Source organism: Cryptomeria japonica, chromosome 6 (genome assembly GCF_030272615.1).
Source record: "Cryptomeria japonica chromosome 6, Sugi_1.0, whole genome shotgun sequence".
Taxonomy (NCBI): domain Eukaryota; kingdom Viridiplantae; phylum Streptophyta; class Pinopsida; order Cupressales; family Cupressaceae; genus Cryptomeria; species Cryptomeria japonica.
In genome coordinates, this window is record NC_081410.1 from 335,703,645 (window position 1) to 335,719,586 (window position 15,942).

Below are 15,942 nucleotides of genomic sequence, written 5' to 3' on the forward strand. Positions count from 1 at the left end.
AGGGTCAAACATTGTCAATTAAGTTAATCAAAGCTTGGTTGGGGAGGGCGTTACATCCTCCTCCCCTAGAGTCTAACTTACTCGTGGAAGTCGCATGAGTAGATTTACGAAGTAGGGACATAAAATTTCTCACAATTTCAATAAGTTACTCAAAATCTTATCTTGCCTACTAGAAAGGTGAAATACCAAAATCAACTTATTATTGTAATTAAAATACTATCTTCACAAGGTTAAATTCTTAGTATTTTTATTACATTTCCCTTTGATCTCAGGTAGTTGTTTACAAGTTCTATCTTTCAACAACTTACATTAATGCACCATCCAAATCATATCAATAACACACATCAACTCCCACAATCAAGGTTACATGTGCTAGTTTACTTATTACTTTCTAGGAGTCATACTTATGAAGAGTTCGTGTAAAACATGTTTATCCCACCGCAATTGTCATCCATGCTTGCCACTAAAGAGAATTGACATCACAGTTTATTCTTAATGGATCTACTTATTTTACATCAAGGCACCTCATTAGGGTGATAATAAAATATTTGTTAAACCATCCTAGGTGCATAATTTCTTCCAACTTCCTTAGGTAACAAGGTCTAATCAAATTTAGGTTCTTCAAATCTGCCCCTATATAGGGTAGTTTTCTACCACCAGGGATTACAATGTTTATATTTCTAGGCACCAAGGTTTAAGTTTCATAGGGTACACTATTCACAATTTCCAAACATTAAGGTACATAACAATCCCATTCTAAGGGAGTGATGGAAATTATTAATACTTATTTTAGACATCATCCATGCAATCATCTCCATACACATGCCAAATTTACCAGTCAACAATCATCACTTTCGCAATTCATTAGGTCTAGGTCACACTATTGTTATAAATTTTTCTCTTTCAGATTACTCGCAATTAATTTTACTTAGGAGGATATTCCTTCCTTTTTCTTAATTTGATAAAATATATTCTTTGTTAATTCTTTGTGCCTAATTTCACTCCTTGCGGTATTCTCCCTTGACACACTATCAGTGGTTCAATGAACTTGATAGCCATTTACACAAATCACATCACTAGAGCTAGCTATATCAACTATCAAAATGACCACTTGACACTTTAAAAGGTCAAAATAAAAAAAATTACTTTTACCAAGTCCCTTCAAAAGAAGAAAAATGCCGGCAATTGAAAGATATTAAAACTAGAAACATGGCAAGTGCCATACTTCCAATAAAAAGAAACATAAATTTAGTGGTCCTCTCTTCATAATAAAAATAAAAAATAAAAAAAATAAAAGAAAGTACTAGCCCCTAGGTCACAATATACTTTTCAAAGAAAGTTGAAAATACTGACAAATCAAAACTCGAAACAAGATGACCATACTGGTCATACCCTAGGGAGTAACTGCAACACATCACCCAAGATCACATGTCCTGAGTGTGTTAGGAAGTGATTGTTAGACTCTTAAGGTTCTTAGATTCTTATACGCGAGAGCTCGCATTCATTTTTTTATAAATCATGTTCCATTTAACCTTCACGTGCTTACTATTTCAAGCAACACTTTCTGATATAATCTAATATCTATTTAGGGTTATTAACATCCTTAATTATATTCTAACAGGTGATTGCCCTATCTCTACCATTCTCCATCCATTCCTCTTGCACTAATTTTTTTGAACACTTAATTATACGTGATCTATGCTTAATTTGAGGTTAAAGCTTAACAAGTTGATCCAACGAAACCTTAGGTCTCGATAAAACTCCTAGGTGATAGGATTAGGAAAATTACTAACATAACAATTATGATAACTCCTATTATCAAGTGGATCGAATAAATTTCATAAGGGCAATAATAATTTCACTCAAAAATCCCTTTAATTTCAGTTGCATTTAATAGTACTTAATTAGATCATCTTCTACTAAATAGACATTTATATAGTTACTTGGTTCAATATCAATTATTTAATAAATATCTAGTTTCCTCCGTCCTGTTAATACATCCCTCCTTAATAACTTAATTTAATATGGTTTCTATTAATTATCTTAATATGCTAAACCTTGATTCAATGCTACGTGGTAGCTCAAGTATCGACACTTCCATGTCTTACACACATGGTTGATAGTTCAGTACAAAATTGACACTTGTTTACTTAGAACCACTTAGGATTTGTATAATGTAATCATATAATTTTACTAGGGACATCATTTGTTTTCTTAGCACCTTATGCTAGCTCCTTATATTTTCACCTCTAACATTCACTTGCCTTCATTAGGTAGGAGCTTGTTGTCAAATTACTAACACATTTGGGGTGGAATTATTGTCAAGTAAGATTGATAACGGTTGACAACAATTCCTACCCACACATTTCATGACATATTTCAAACAACTCAGAGAGTGGGCTTATTCTCTCCTACTTCACTTATGTAACTATGAAATCAAGGGGGTGTGCACTCGAAAAGTGACTAGCACCCATCCTGTTAATTAAATTTTAGTAAAAGGGAAGTTATCTCGTTCCATATTACTTATTTATATTTACTTACTAGCCCATTTCCGGCATATCACAACCATCGATCTCTTCATTTTGAGAAAAATAAAAATAAAAAAATAAACACCTTATCATCATAATATTTTGTTACCTATTTATGGTATAACTTAAAGGTGTCCAATAATTACCAATGTCTTAAGACTCCCATAATTTTCCAAGTTCTCCCTTGGCTAACCACAAAATTCGGCTCCTTATCAATGTTCTCAAAAAATCTTTTATACTACCAACTAATTCTCATTAAAACTTTGGTATTATATTGTTGTTATACTATCTTTCCATAAGCCATTTCCATCCGCATGTTGCTTCATCCATACTTAATGTTTTCACATACTTCTACATTTGAGTGCCATAGTTTGTAAAACTTCTTCGATTGTTCCTAGTAGTTAAATTGTGTTACATACTGTCTTGTACCTAGCGACTAACCATGATTGGGTTGCACTTTTCTTCCTAGTTTTTTGAACGAGTAATAGCTACTTATTCCTAGATTATAAGATCCTAATACTTTTACACTCCTTGCACTTCAATGGGGATTTTTGTACGATTCCCAAATCAACTCTACTCTCTCTTCCATTATTTAATTTCTCCAAGATTATCTTCCCATAACGGAACTAGTTGAGGTTTTACTTGCTTGTTTCCCCAATTATATAGCCATGGATGAACTTAGGGTTTATTGTAATTATGTATTTTAACCCAAGAGGTTCATGCCTCATTTCTCCTTATTTAACTCATCTATAGTATTACTAGGGTTGTCTGTTCATGGAGTTTGCCATTCATCATTTTAGTTCTAATCTTCAGGGTTATCCAACTCTAGCTTCACTACATTACTACAAAAATTGTCTAACAAATGCTCTTAATAGGAAATTTAGCATGATCACATTCTTAAGGTACCTAGTCATTAGGATAGGTTAATGCTTCTATCTGAGATTCGCAAGAGTTCCTTTTAACTCTTCTTCATTTATGTCTCCAATGGTGACCTTGATCTTTCTAACCATCATAATTTCACATAGCTTAAAAACTTAACTTGAACTGTCTCGATCTTATTTATCTTGTTTATTGTGCCTTTATCTTAGGTCTAACTATCTTTCTTGACTTGCCATGTCAAGAACATATCTCGATGGAATAAATTCTCTTAGTTACCATCAAGAGTATTTTATTGAAGAATTAACTCCTCATACTTGATTTGATTAGGGCAATTATTGCGCTTAGGTTCCAATTGAATGGTACCCCATAAGTACTAAAGAGCTAAATTCCATGATTAAACACCGAAAATACTTCATATAAATAAATAATTGAAAATTTCGTAGCCTTTGGGGTTTTATTTAAGCCATAAATATTATGACTAATAAGTTTCAATTTTAGGGCTTACAGTGATCTTTGGAATCCCCTTGAATTGATATATGTTGGTCTTGTTGATTTAAAAGAATTTTCACTCATGTTTCACTTGTTATTTCACAAGTTTTCACCTAGGTGTTATACTTCAAGCCATAGTTTGGTTTCACCTAAGTTATGAATGTAGCCCATGTTCACCAGTGTTTGAACCTAGGGCTCAGATACCAAAATGTCATGCCCAAATTTTTGGGCACGAACAGGATTATTTTTTTTATTTTTTTTAAATCACAACTTAAAACATTAAATTTGCTAACATGAAATTCACTAGCAAGATTGTCTTAACTATGTGTGAGTTAACCCTAACCACTAGCTCAAGTAAGTGATCTTAATTTAAATCAAATGCGGAACACTAAAAGAATTATTTATTATCTCATCGATTTTAATCAATAATTTAATTTAGTCAATTAATTGGCATAGATAAAAAATAATCTTCAATATCCAATAATTGTTTTTTTTTTAACTAAATAAATTAGTCCTAGCACTTAGTTTATAATGATTAAAATTTATTTTAATAATAATAAATATGATTACACTAAATCGACATAGGGTCAATTAAATTCATAACAAAATTCGTTCTATATGGTTCAATCTCCAAAATCTATATCAGATTAAACTACAAAAATAAAAATAAAATATTAAAAATCATTTTAAAATATACCCTTATGTTTATCAAAAACATATATTTTCCCATATGTTTATTATAAACATGTATATAGATTAAAACACTTAATAAAATATTTAATCTAAAATTGGCTCTATCCCTTCATATATATATATATATGAAAATATATATATAAATATAAATATATATTTATAAATAAATATGTTTTCACTTCATTATAAGTTATCCATGCAAACCCTAACTTTATTATTATAAGAATAAACCCTTTTAATATTTTTCATTTCTTACTTCATACTATGATTTTTCGAACACCCTAACCCAAACTGGGTTAGGGTTTCAAATTTCTTTATTGTTGCAGGGGCCAAGCAAATCTGGGTAGCGGAGAATGGCCGAGTTATTTTTTTTTTGAGGAGGGAGGTGGCGACGGCCATGAAGGGGGGCTCCCCGCAGGGGCGGCCACTGTCGAGCCTGCGAGTTGCGGCGGGCTCCCCGCATGGGCGGCCACTGTCGAGCCTGCGAGTTGCGGCGGGCTCCCCGCATGGGTGGCCACTGTCGAGCTTGCGGGTCGCGGTGGGCTCCCCGCATGGGCAGCCACTGTCGAGCCTGCGGGCCATGGCCCACAGAGGCGGCTTAGGATGCTGCTGTGGGACGCGGCTTGTAGCCCCAATAGCACCATCACTGTGGGGCGCCACCCACAGTGGTGGCCGAAGCCTCCCACTATGGGTTGCGGCCCATAGTGGCGGCTGCGGCCACCGCTAGGGGGTCCGCTGCCCATTGTGCGGGGGGGGCCAAGCCCTTCCCATGGGTTTAAATTTTTTTTTTTTTTTGTAAATTTTAAATTTGTTTATTATGCATTTGAAACTCAGGCTAACTCTACTCTGCAGAAATATAGTTCTTATATTTTTTTTTGAAACTTTTAAACAGTATGACTATAATAATCTGATTTAATTCAATGTATTTTTTTTATTTTAAATTAAATACCATATATCTGAGATAGCCTAATTAACTATAGATTTAATTTTTGCAAATAAATAAAAATCAGAGATAAATAAATATGAACATCGACTATATAAATATGTTATTTTTTTTTTAAATAGATAGACCATTTAATTCTAGATTTTAATTTCTGCAAACAAGTAAAATGACAGAATTTAATCAACTTATACAACAACTATTTTTAGACTAGAAAATATGGAAATAAAACTTAGAGATAATCATATTAATTTTTAGGTTTGTTTTCTGCGAATAAATGAAAAGGAAAAGTGACAGACTATAATAAGACATATTCAACAACTATATAAATCTAGATTTAAAAAAAAAAAAATTAACTGAGAAATATGCATAAGGAAATAAACTTGAACATTTGTGTTCAAAGTAACATGCATGCAATCATTTAAAATTTTTGGAACAATACAAAACGTAAAGTCAACATAAATAATTTATTTTGCAACCAAATAATACTTAAATATAAACAATGCATTTCCTTAAGGTATATTTAAAATATATTATAGTCAACCTTACAAATGGATCTCTCATTTCTATTAAATGAGGATCTTAAAATATTAGATACATTTCCTTTCAAAAGTAAATACAACATAGTATCCCTTTACATTGCTGCAACTTAAAAACATAATTTTCCATTTCCAAATCTTTTTATGAAAACAAATAAAACCAGCAACTTCTATTTGTCCTTTTCCTTTCTTCCAACAACCTGCAAATAAATCATAGGCTTTGACCATGGAGTGCTCACCTCCCAGCCTAGGCTAACTAGTAGCCACCCCCGAGCTTGGAGAACCAAGCCCTAGATAGGATACACACATGAAAACACAACAAGTAGGGAAAAACAATCACAACAACATATTCCCAACCAAGGATACACTACACCACAAAATGTGATGATTTTACACGGGTGGTAGTGGACCAAATACCCTGAGGAGACTGCAAGTATGGTAAAAACACAAAGCCAACTCATGGAAAACAAGATATATCATAAGTATAATAACCCCGCATTCTTATGCCCCCCAAGGCATTCATGCCTTATTTCCCTCCTTATGGCCCCCAAATGCATAAACAAGCCATGCATCAAGGGTCACATAAATATTCCTTGAGATCACTCTCATAGCGAGAGCCTCCAACTCGAGGGCTATCAAACTTCTACCACCCACAAGACCATCCTCTCTCCCGAGAGTAGGAGGTCTTGGTTACTTCCAAAACACAGAATGCATACAAGAAATAAAAGACATAACGCGTAATAATTCTTACAAAAGAAATGCAAGAGACTAGCCTTTTCTTACAAGCAATCTTTTCAACATAACATGCAACATGAAAACAATACCAAGAGAAGTTACACCAACCTTCAAATTACCTAAAGTTCTGCTAGATCTAGTTGAGGATGAGTAACCCAATTCCAAAATCCTTCTTTCTCTATCCTTAGCCAAATTCCTATACCAAATTTGTCTTTTTTTTTTTTTTCTAAAATTCCTTGTCTCCAAAAATGGAGAGTGGGTGATTACCTGCAAAATCTCTCATTTTTGCCTAAGAAGACCTTAGTGAGAGTTCTCACAGGTTTCTAAAATTGACAAAGAAAAAAGTCCAAAAAAAATCAAAAGGGATCTCTCACTAAAAGGGAAAGTTAACTAACCTAGATGGAGCCTTCTAAATTAAATTTTCGCACATCTTAGAAAAATCATTTTTTAGGGTGACTAAACAGTCACATGGGAGTTGACACATGCCTAAAATTACTCCTAACCCTTAGGTATACCTTATGGGCTTTAGGAAACACCTTTAAACTACCCCTAGGAGTCCATTTAACCCTTTTTAAACCCATCTGAAGTTAATTTTCGTGTCATACTTAAGTTGACCACCCCAAAGATTCTCTACCCAAGGAAAATATAGAACCACATTAAATTATTTGAAAAATCTATGGTTAAAACAACTCCCCCCAAGAGACAATTCAAAAATCAAGACATAAATCAACACATGTGTCAAGTGACACAATAAACATACTTTTACAAAATTACACATGAAATTTTGTCTCTTGTTGGATTTACACAATTTAATAAATTCAATTTAACACACATGTCACATTCACTTTCACAAATAAAATACGATACAAATAGGGTGTTGTCTCTCCAAATAGACAAACCCTGGTTTTACGAACGTACATAGGTCTAGGTTTGGTTCTGCATAATGTTTCCATGGTCACATGGATAATTTTCCTACGCATCTCAATTACACATTAGTAATTTCAAATAACCTCACATAATATAAAACACATGAATACGAATACACATCAAACACTCTGCATACAATATACATTTAAACAAATCAATACATCTTACATCCAAATAATCCACATAAGCAATTATCATAATCCCCATAATTTTAATCCATACGTAAAACATACATCCTATTTCTATCATCATAGTGAAGTCCTGCCAATCCAATAATGACATATATCATCTCAAATTTAACCTATTCTGGAATCATATAGAGTTCTATATCATAATGCATATAAATGAAGAATCAACATACAACAATGTTATCCAAATCATGGAATCTTATAAGTTCTAAATCCATAATGCATAAAAATGTACACCTCAAGGTGAAATGATTCTGTAACCTGGTTCAATTACTTTTCTCACCAATCTATCTATCTAACATAGCCCATCCTATTGAATTATAGCATTTATTAGTAGGGTCAAACATGGTCAACTAAGTTAATCAAAGCTTGGTTGGGGAGGGTCTTACATATATCCCTGTAGCATCCAACACAAGATCCAAGAAAAGGGTTGTTGACATGGCGAAAGCGAATTGATAAGAATAATAATTAGCCTTTGTTAAGTACCCAAGATCAGGCAATGTCTTCCTCTATTCAAAATATGCAGATTCTTCAGAGATCATAGCCTATGGCCACTATAGATTAGCCAAGAAGCCAACCTCCGCCATCACAAGTGCAAATGGACATTCTTGTTCCTAAAGTACAACATAAGGTTAGTATGACTGATTTTAATATTTTGAATTAGTTGTAGAAAACTCATGTTAGTGTCTCAATTTGGGATTCCCTAGCTCTACCTGGGCAAAAGGATTTTTCTGCATGATGCTTTGTCTAACCTTTCCTTGACTACTCAGTCATCTAGTCAGCAAGCTTCTAAGGTTGTTCTTACCAATAAGCCTTAGTAGAAGAGTGAAGAACAATCACAACAGTCCAAGGTAAATAAGCCACCCCCCTTTTATGTCACTCTAATCATTGGCCAACACCTTGTACATAACGACATGATAGATTTAGGTGCAAGTAGCTCAGTCATGCCCAAGCAGTTGGTTGGCCAGTTAGGATTGACTTATGAGCCATTGAATAAGGGTGTAGTGCATGATGGTATGATGAATCAATAAGGATTTGGTCAACTACTAAGAGGGGGGTGAATTAGTAGATAGAAAACTGACTAAACTTTCACCAAACTAAAAAAACAACCTCTCAAGTCAAACTCAGAACTGATTAGTTCAAACACTGAACTAACAAATGCAATATCACTATCAAGTACACCGATTGACTGTCATAACATAATAACAAGAGAACAAATCTGAAACTCTCAAAAAAATTTAACCAAAACATCTAAATACTTTACTAACAAAAGTAAAATCACATTTCAAATTGTTGTAGGTCATCATATCATATCTAAGTGGGTTTAGCAGTTAAGAAAATTAACCTTAGCAAACATAACCACAAAAAAAATCGCCACTTGACACAATGATTTTGATGTGGGAACCCAAATGGGATGAACCACAGTGGGGATGAATACCCACAAGTATTTTGAACACTTCTGAAGTTCACCTTGTTAAGAGCCAAACCTATTAAAGCTTTTACAAAAGTCTTGTTAAGAATAGATCCTGTTAGGTACCACCCAGTTAAGAGATTGACTATAATGCCCTATTAGAAGAAATGCCTTGTTAAGAGTAACCTCGGTAGAGGATTTGAAATCCAAGCTAATGGATCACCTTGTTAGAGGATTTAGATAACACTAAGCCTATTAGAGCTTACCCTATTAGGGGATTTGACTACTGTAATTGTTAGATAACAACATGGGTTTGCTAATCTAGTGAATAGCACTACTCTACTTGATCAGATCCTTTTCATGCTCCTATCTTCCTTGACACATACTGCAGATACATCTCCTAGTTCAGAAACCAATCACTCTTACATTCAACCAAAATTGCCAACACTACAACAAAACAACTCATTGACCTTATAAGCAAAACAATAGGTTGGTAACACATCACAAACCTAAGATCTCATAGAGATTACAAACAAATTGGTTCAAGTATGACCGTTGGATTACATAGCAATCATTGCACATCATTCAAGACAACCTTGATTGCTCCTTGATCACCACTTCATCTATCCTTGTAACTCATCATGCGGTTTCCACTTCATGCAATGTACTTGCTCATTCCCAAGATAAAACTATTATCTCTACATGCCAAAAACCATTTGAAACTCTTCTCATACAACATGCATATGTGGCATAATCATTATCATTCATCATTTGATCATAAATTAATAAAATCAATTCACCAAGCTCCATCGGTTAGGGTTTGACACATCAATAGGTAGGGTTACCGGTTTCCTTTACTAGCTCACCTACCAGTTGCAAAACAACATCATAACAACATCATAATAACATCATTACTAGTTATAATTGACATCAATGACAACATAATAGTTCATCAAAGCAATCTTTATGGAAATTCCAACAATATCCCCCTTTGGCATTGATGGCAATACAAGTATCAATACCCTTGATTGTTATGATTGTGTATAGAAATCTTGGTTTACATTTTACCTTTTATTCTCCTTCAACTGAGTCTCTATGTCTTTAAATGGTAACTGGCTAAAGATCCTCTCTTTGTCAATCATATAGTTCTCCTCCCCATAATCATATAATTCTTCTCCCCCTTTGACAACAATGCCAAAGTGAAAGTAGAACATGCAGTGTCATACTTCACTGTTCTGCATCATCATCCTACAACTTGATGCTCCCCCTGTGGAATAACTCCACTCTACACCAATCCTGCTACAAGATTCTTTAATTGGCTCTGGGACTGTTGTACTCCATATCTTTCTCAATCGACCTCACGTAGGGGCACAACCCCTAGCTATCCTCTAGTATAATCCAAATTACTCTTAGGCAGAGGTTTAGTAAAGATATCTGCTAGCTGCTCCTTAGTAGATACATGTTCTAATAACACATCTTTACTCTACACTTTCTCCCTCAAGAAATGATATTTCATCTCAATATGCTTGGTTCTAGCAGGCAACACCGGGTTCTTTGAAATATTTATTGCACTGGTGTTGTCACATAAAATCTTTATCAAATCTGTAATCTTTAGTTTTAATCCTTCCAGAATGTGTTTCATCCAGATTGTCTGGGTACAATTCATATACAATTCTGCTCCTTGCTGCTCCATGATACAAGTCTTCCTCGAAGAAAGAATGCACCACCAATTGTTCTCTTCCTATCATCAACATTAACTACCCAGTCTTCATTTGTATAAACCTTCAAATCAAAGTTACCTGCATATGGATATCATAATCCATAGTCAATAGTACCTTTCAAATATTTGAATATCCTTTTGGTTTGTATCAAGTGTGTTTCCTTTGGATTCTTCTGAAATCTGGCAACTAAACCAACTACATGAGCAATATTCGGTCTATTGTGAACAACATAATGCAGTTTCCCTATCATTGATCTATACTCCTTTTCATCAAAAGATGTGGCTTCATCCTCCTTAGATAGTTTACAACCTATAACCATTGGTGTCCCAACTGGTTTACAATCACTCATTCCAAATGTCTTCAATACCTCTCTCACATATTTAGACTGTGTGATAAAAATACCACTCTTCATCTACTGAATTTGTAAACCTATGAAGAATTTTATGTCTCCTACTAGAGAATTTCAAATTTACTTTTCATCTCATTTGCAAAGTCATCACTCATGTCATCATTGCCTCCAAATATGATATATCTACAAACACTTCACTCACCAGTATCTTATCACCTTGACATTTGAGATATATATTGTTATCTTCAATGGTTCTCTGAAAACCTATCTTCATCAGATGTGAATTTAGTCTTTCATACCATGTTATCAGTGCTTGCTTCAAACCATATAGTGCCTTGTACAGTTTACACACCATATCCTTTGCATTAGTCAAATCATAACCGTCTAGCTGCTCAATGTATACTTCTTCTTCTAGTATTCCATTTAGAAATGTTGACTTCACATCCATCTAATATACTTTGAATCCGTTATATGATACAAATGCAAGTAGAGTCCTAACACCTTCCAATCTAGAAACTAGTGCAAATGTCTCACCATAGTCTTCTCGTTCTTCTTGTACATAACCTTTGCATATCTATCTAGCTTTGTTTCTGACATTTAGTTTATTCTTGAATACCCATTTAGTACCTATCACATTTTTATTCACCGGTCTGGGTACCAGGGTCCATGTATTGTTTTTCTCAATCTGGTCAAGCTCCTCTTCCATAGCTTTAATCCAATGATCATCTCCAAATTCTTCCTTAGTAGTTCTAGGCTCAATAGTGGAGATCATGCAAGAATTATCTCTGATTCTTCTTCTGGTTAATACTCCAACATCTTTATCTCCAATAATCTGGTCAGGATTATGATTGATTCAAAATGACATGATCATTATCTTCATGTTCTTCTTCCTCACTATCATCATCTTATTCTAAATCTACATGTTCCGGTTCAACTGGTACTACAACATTCAATTCACCAGCTTCTGGCTTCACAGGTTCTGGTTCCAAAATCAGAATGCAAGGTTCTTCTTCCTTTTTCTCCTTACTGATTTCTCCTGAGACTTCATGATACTCATCCACTCGCACATCGACACTTTCAATGATTGTCTATGTCTGGTTGTTGTAACATTTATAGGCCTTACTCTTAGTGAACTAACCAAGAAATGTGCCTTCATCACTTTTAGCCTCAAACTTACTAACATATTCACCTCTCTTGATGAAATATTTACTGCCAAAAATCCTAAAATAAATGATATTAGTTGATCTACCATACCAGTATTCATAAGGAGTTTTATCCTTACCTCTTTTTACCAATATCCAGTTCATAGTGTAGACAGTTGTACTGACAAATTCTCTCCAAAAAGTTTTTGGTACTCCTCCTTATATAAGGATCATTCTAGTAGCTTCAACAACTGATCGGTTGTTCCTCTCTGCAATACCATTCTTTTGTTGTGTCCTCTATGAAAAAAGTTGCCTCTCAATTCCATTGTCTTCACAATATCTAGTGAATTCCTCTAAAGTAAATTCACCTCCTTAATCAGTCCTCAAACATTTTATCTTCTTACCACTTTCCTTTTCAGCTAAGGCTTTGAATGCCTTGAACTTACTAAAGGCTTCAGTTTTATCCTTCAAGAATGTGACCCACATCATTCTTGAGGAATCATCAGTGAAGATAATAAAATATATGTCACCTTGAATACTTTTAGTCCTTATTGGTCCACAGAGGTCTATATGAACCAAATCTAACAAATGTTCTACTAAAAAGGATTTTCTCTTTAAAGTTGAGGATGTTATCTTTCCTAACTGACATTCCTTACATAGAGAATTCACTAGTTTGTCCAATTGAGGAAAACCTCTTACCGACTTAGACTATCTCACCTTAGCAATGTTATCAAATTTTATATGACAAAATCTTCGATGCCAAAGCCAACTATCATAAACTTTAACAATTAAACATTTGTTGACTTTAGGATTCAGGTGAAATAGGTTACCTTTAGTCTACTTGCCAGTTGCAATCAGTTCACCTTTTCTCCCATATATTTTGCACATTCCATTCTTGAATTCCAATGGATAACCTTTGTCATTGAGTTGAGTTGCACTCAAAAGATTGTTCTTTAATCCTTCAACCCAGTAGACATCATCTGCACTACTCTTTCCACTAAGAGAAATGGTTCCCTTTCCTTTTACATGCAAGGTGAGTCATTTCCAAATCTCACAACCCCTCCACCAAATTCCTTCAAAGTAAGAAATTTACTTTGGTCACTGGTCATGTTGTGTGAACAACCACTATCTATGATCCAATCATCAGAACTATCCATGCAAGAAACTAATGCCTTATGATCAGATGTCTCCTCTTTAATGGCAACAAAGACAATGTCTTCATTAGCATCTCCCTCAGATTCCTCATCAGTGATACTTGTTAGGAACCGGGAAGGACAACTGAGAGGGGGGGTGAATCAGTTGTGAACTAGTTGTCAATATATTATAAATCAAAATAGATTATTCCAACTTAAGACTCAGTGCCAGTAAACCAAACTTAAGTGTCGGTAAAATAGATTAACAGTTATAGTAGTATCAGTGTAACTTAATGCATGAAATAGAAAGAGAAACAACATCCACAACACGTGACAGATATTTTGACGTGGAAACCCTATAAGGGGAAAAACCATGGTGGGAAACCTTACCCACAATCAGATGATACTACTGCAAATAGTAAGTGTATACAAATGGGGTCAGCACATGCAGAAAGTCCAACTACCTAGAGCTCACTGCTAAATCACAAAATAGGAGTCACACTAACTACAATTGGATGGTTAAATCCAATAACAATGTACTGCCTCAGAATAGCATCTGCAATGTTGGATTCAGTGCCGGTTAAAGCTCTGAACATGAGTGCTAAACACCTTCATAACCTTCCTTCAACCTTCAGATGATGTCTACATGATTCGCACAAGGATCTGATTATTTGTGCTCTTCAATATCCACTCACACTCATCATCATCAATCTTCAATAAGATCTTACAATCATATATAGAAAACCTAAGACCTATACATATGGTCGGCTCACTAAAGATATTACAATCAAATTAATTACAAATAAGTCTTGATACGATACAATATGTCAGCTCAATGCATTTACCACATTATCCAATCAATAAACCATTTCCAAGACGTTTCATGACAATTTGGAATAGATATCATGTACCAGTCCATAACCTAGACCTATCTACCGGTAAAGGCAAATCTGTCAACCTGATTAGACCAATAAGGAAAACACCAAATCCAAACATCCTATCCATGTCTTCGACATAACCAAATGATCTTTAGATGATAACAAGTTATCATCACTGACGGTGAACAATATAACCTTCCGAAGAAGCATATATCGATGACTATGCATAAGCCACTAACCATGTTGGTGAACACAATATGCCAGTTCAACAATGTAGACCTCCAAGAAGATAAGTGTTGACATCAATGAAAAAACCAATGAAATACATGATGAAGTCATCCATAATACCAACAATCTCCCCCTTTGGCATTGATGGCAACACTAGATGGAAAAACATCTAAGTGCCAAAAATAGAATGCCAAAAAACAATAAACCAACAATCTCCCAAAATAGATCAATACAAATTTTTGTGCGAAAACAGAAACCAAAACCAAAAATATATCTCTCCCAAAAGTACAAAGTTTTTCCATATATATCTCTCCCCCTTTGACATCAAATGCCAAAGCAGTTAAGAATTAAAACATAACATACAACAGACTACTCCCCCTGACTAGTAGCTCTCCTTCATCAAAGACGAAATTTTTTTTTCTATTAGTCTCTACTGGTTTGATGTCAATCTTCATCATTCAATTCTGTGTCGGTGGGGAGATTGCCCCAAGCTTCTCTCTGAGATATTCAAATGTTTCCTTAGGCAAAGGCTTTATAAAGATATCTACAATTTTCTCTTTAGTATTCACATAAACCAATCTTACTTCATTTGCTTCAACATTCTCTTTCAAAAAATTATACTTAATAGAAACATGCTTTGTCTTAGAGTGAAATACCAGATTCTTTCATATATCAATTGCTGTTGAATTATCATAATACATAATTATCGGTTCTTTGCATTTTACCTTTATATCCTTCAACATTTGCTTGATCCATAATACCTGAGTACAATTAGTTGCTGTTGCAACATATTCTGATTCTACTATAGATAATGATGTATAAGTTTGCTTCTTGCTTATCTATGAAATCACTCTTCTACCAAGAAAGAATGCACTGACAGTGGTACTCTTTCTGTCATCTACATCTCCTGCCCAATTTGCATCGGTGTATGTACATAAATCAAAATTTTCATCCTTAGGATACCATAAACCAAGATTTGTTGTGCCTTGTAGGTACCAGAAAATCCTTTTAACTGTTGATTCATGATTTTCTTTAGGATTTCTTTGAAATCTAGATACAATACACAATACATTCATTATATCAGGTCTAGTTTGTGTCAAATACAGTAATCCTCCAATCATAGATTTTCACCTTGTCAGATTAATAGGAGTTGAATCATCCT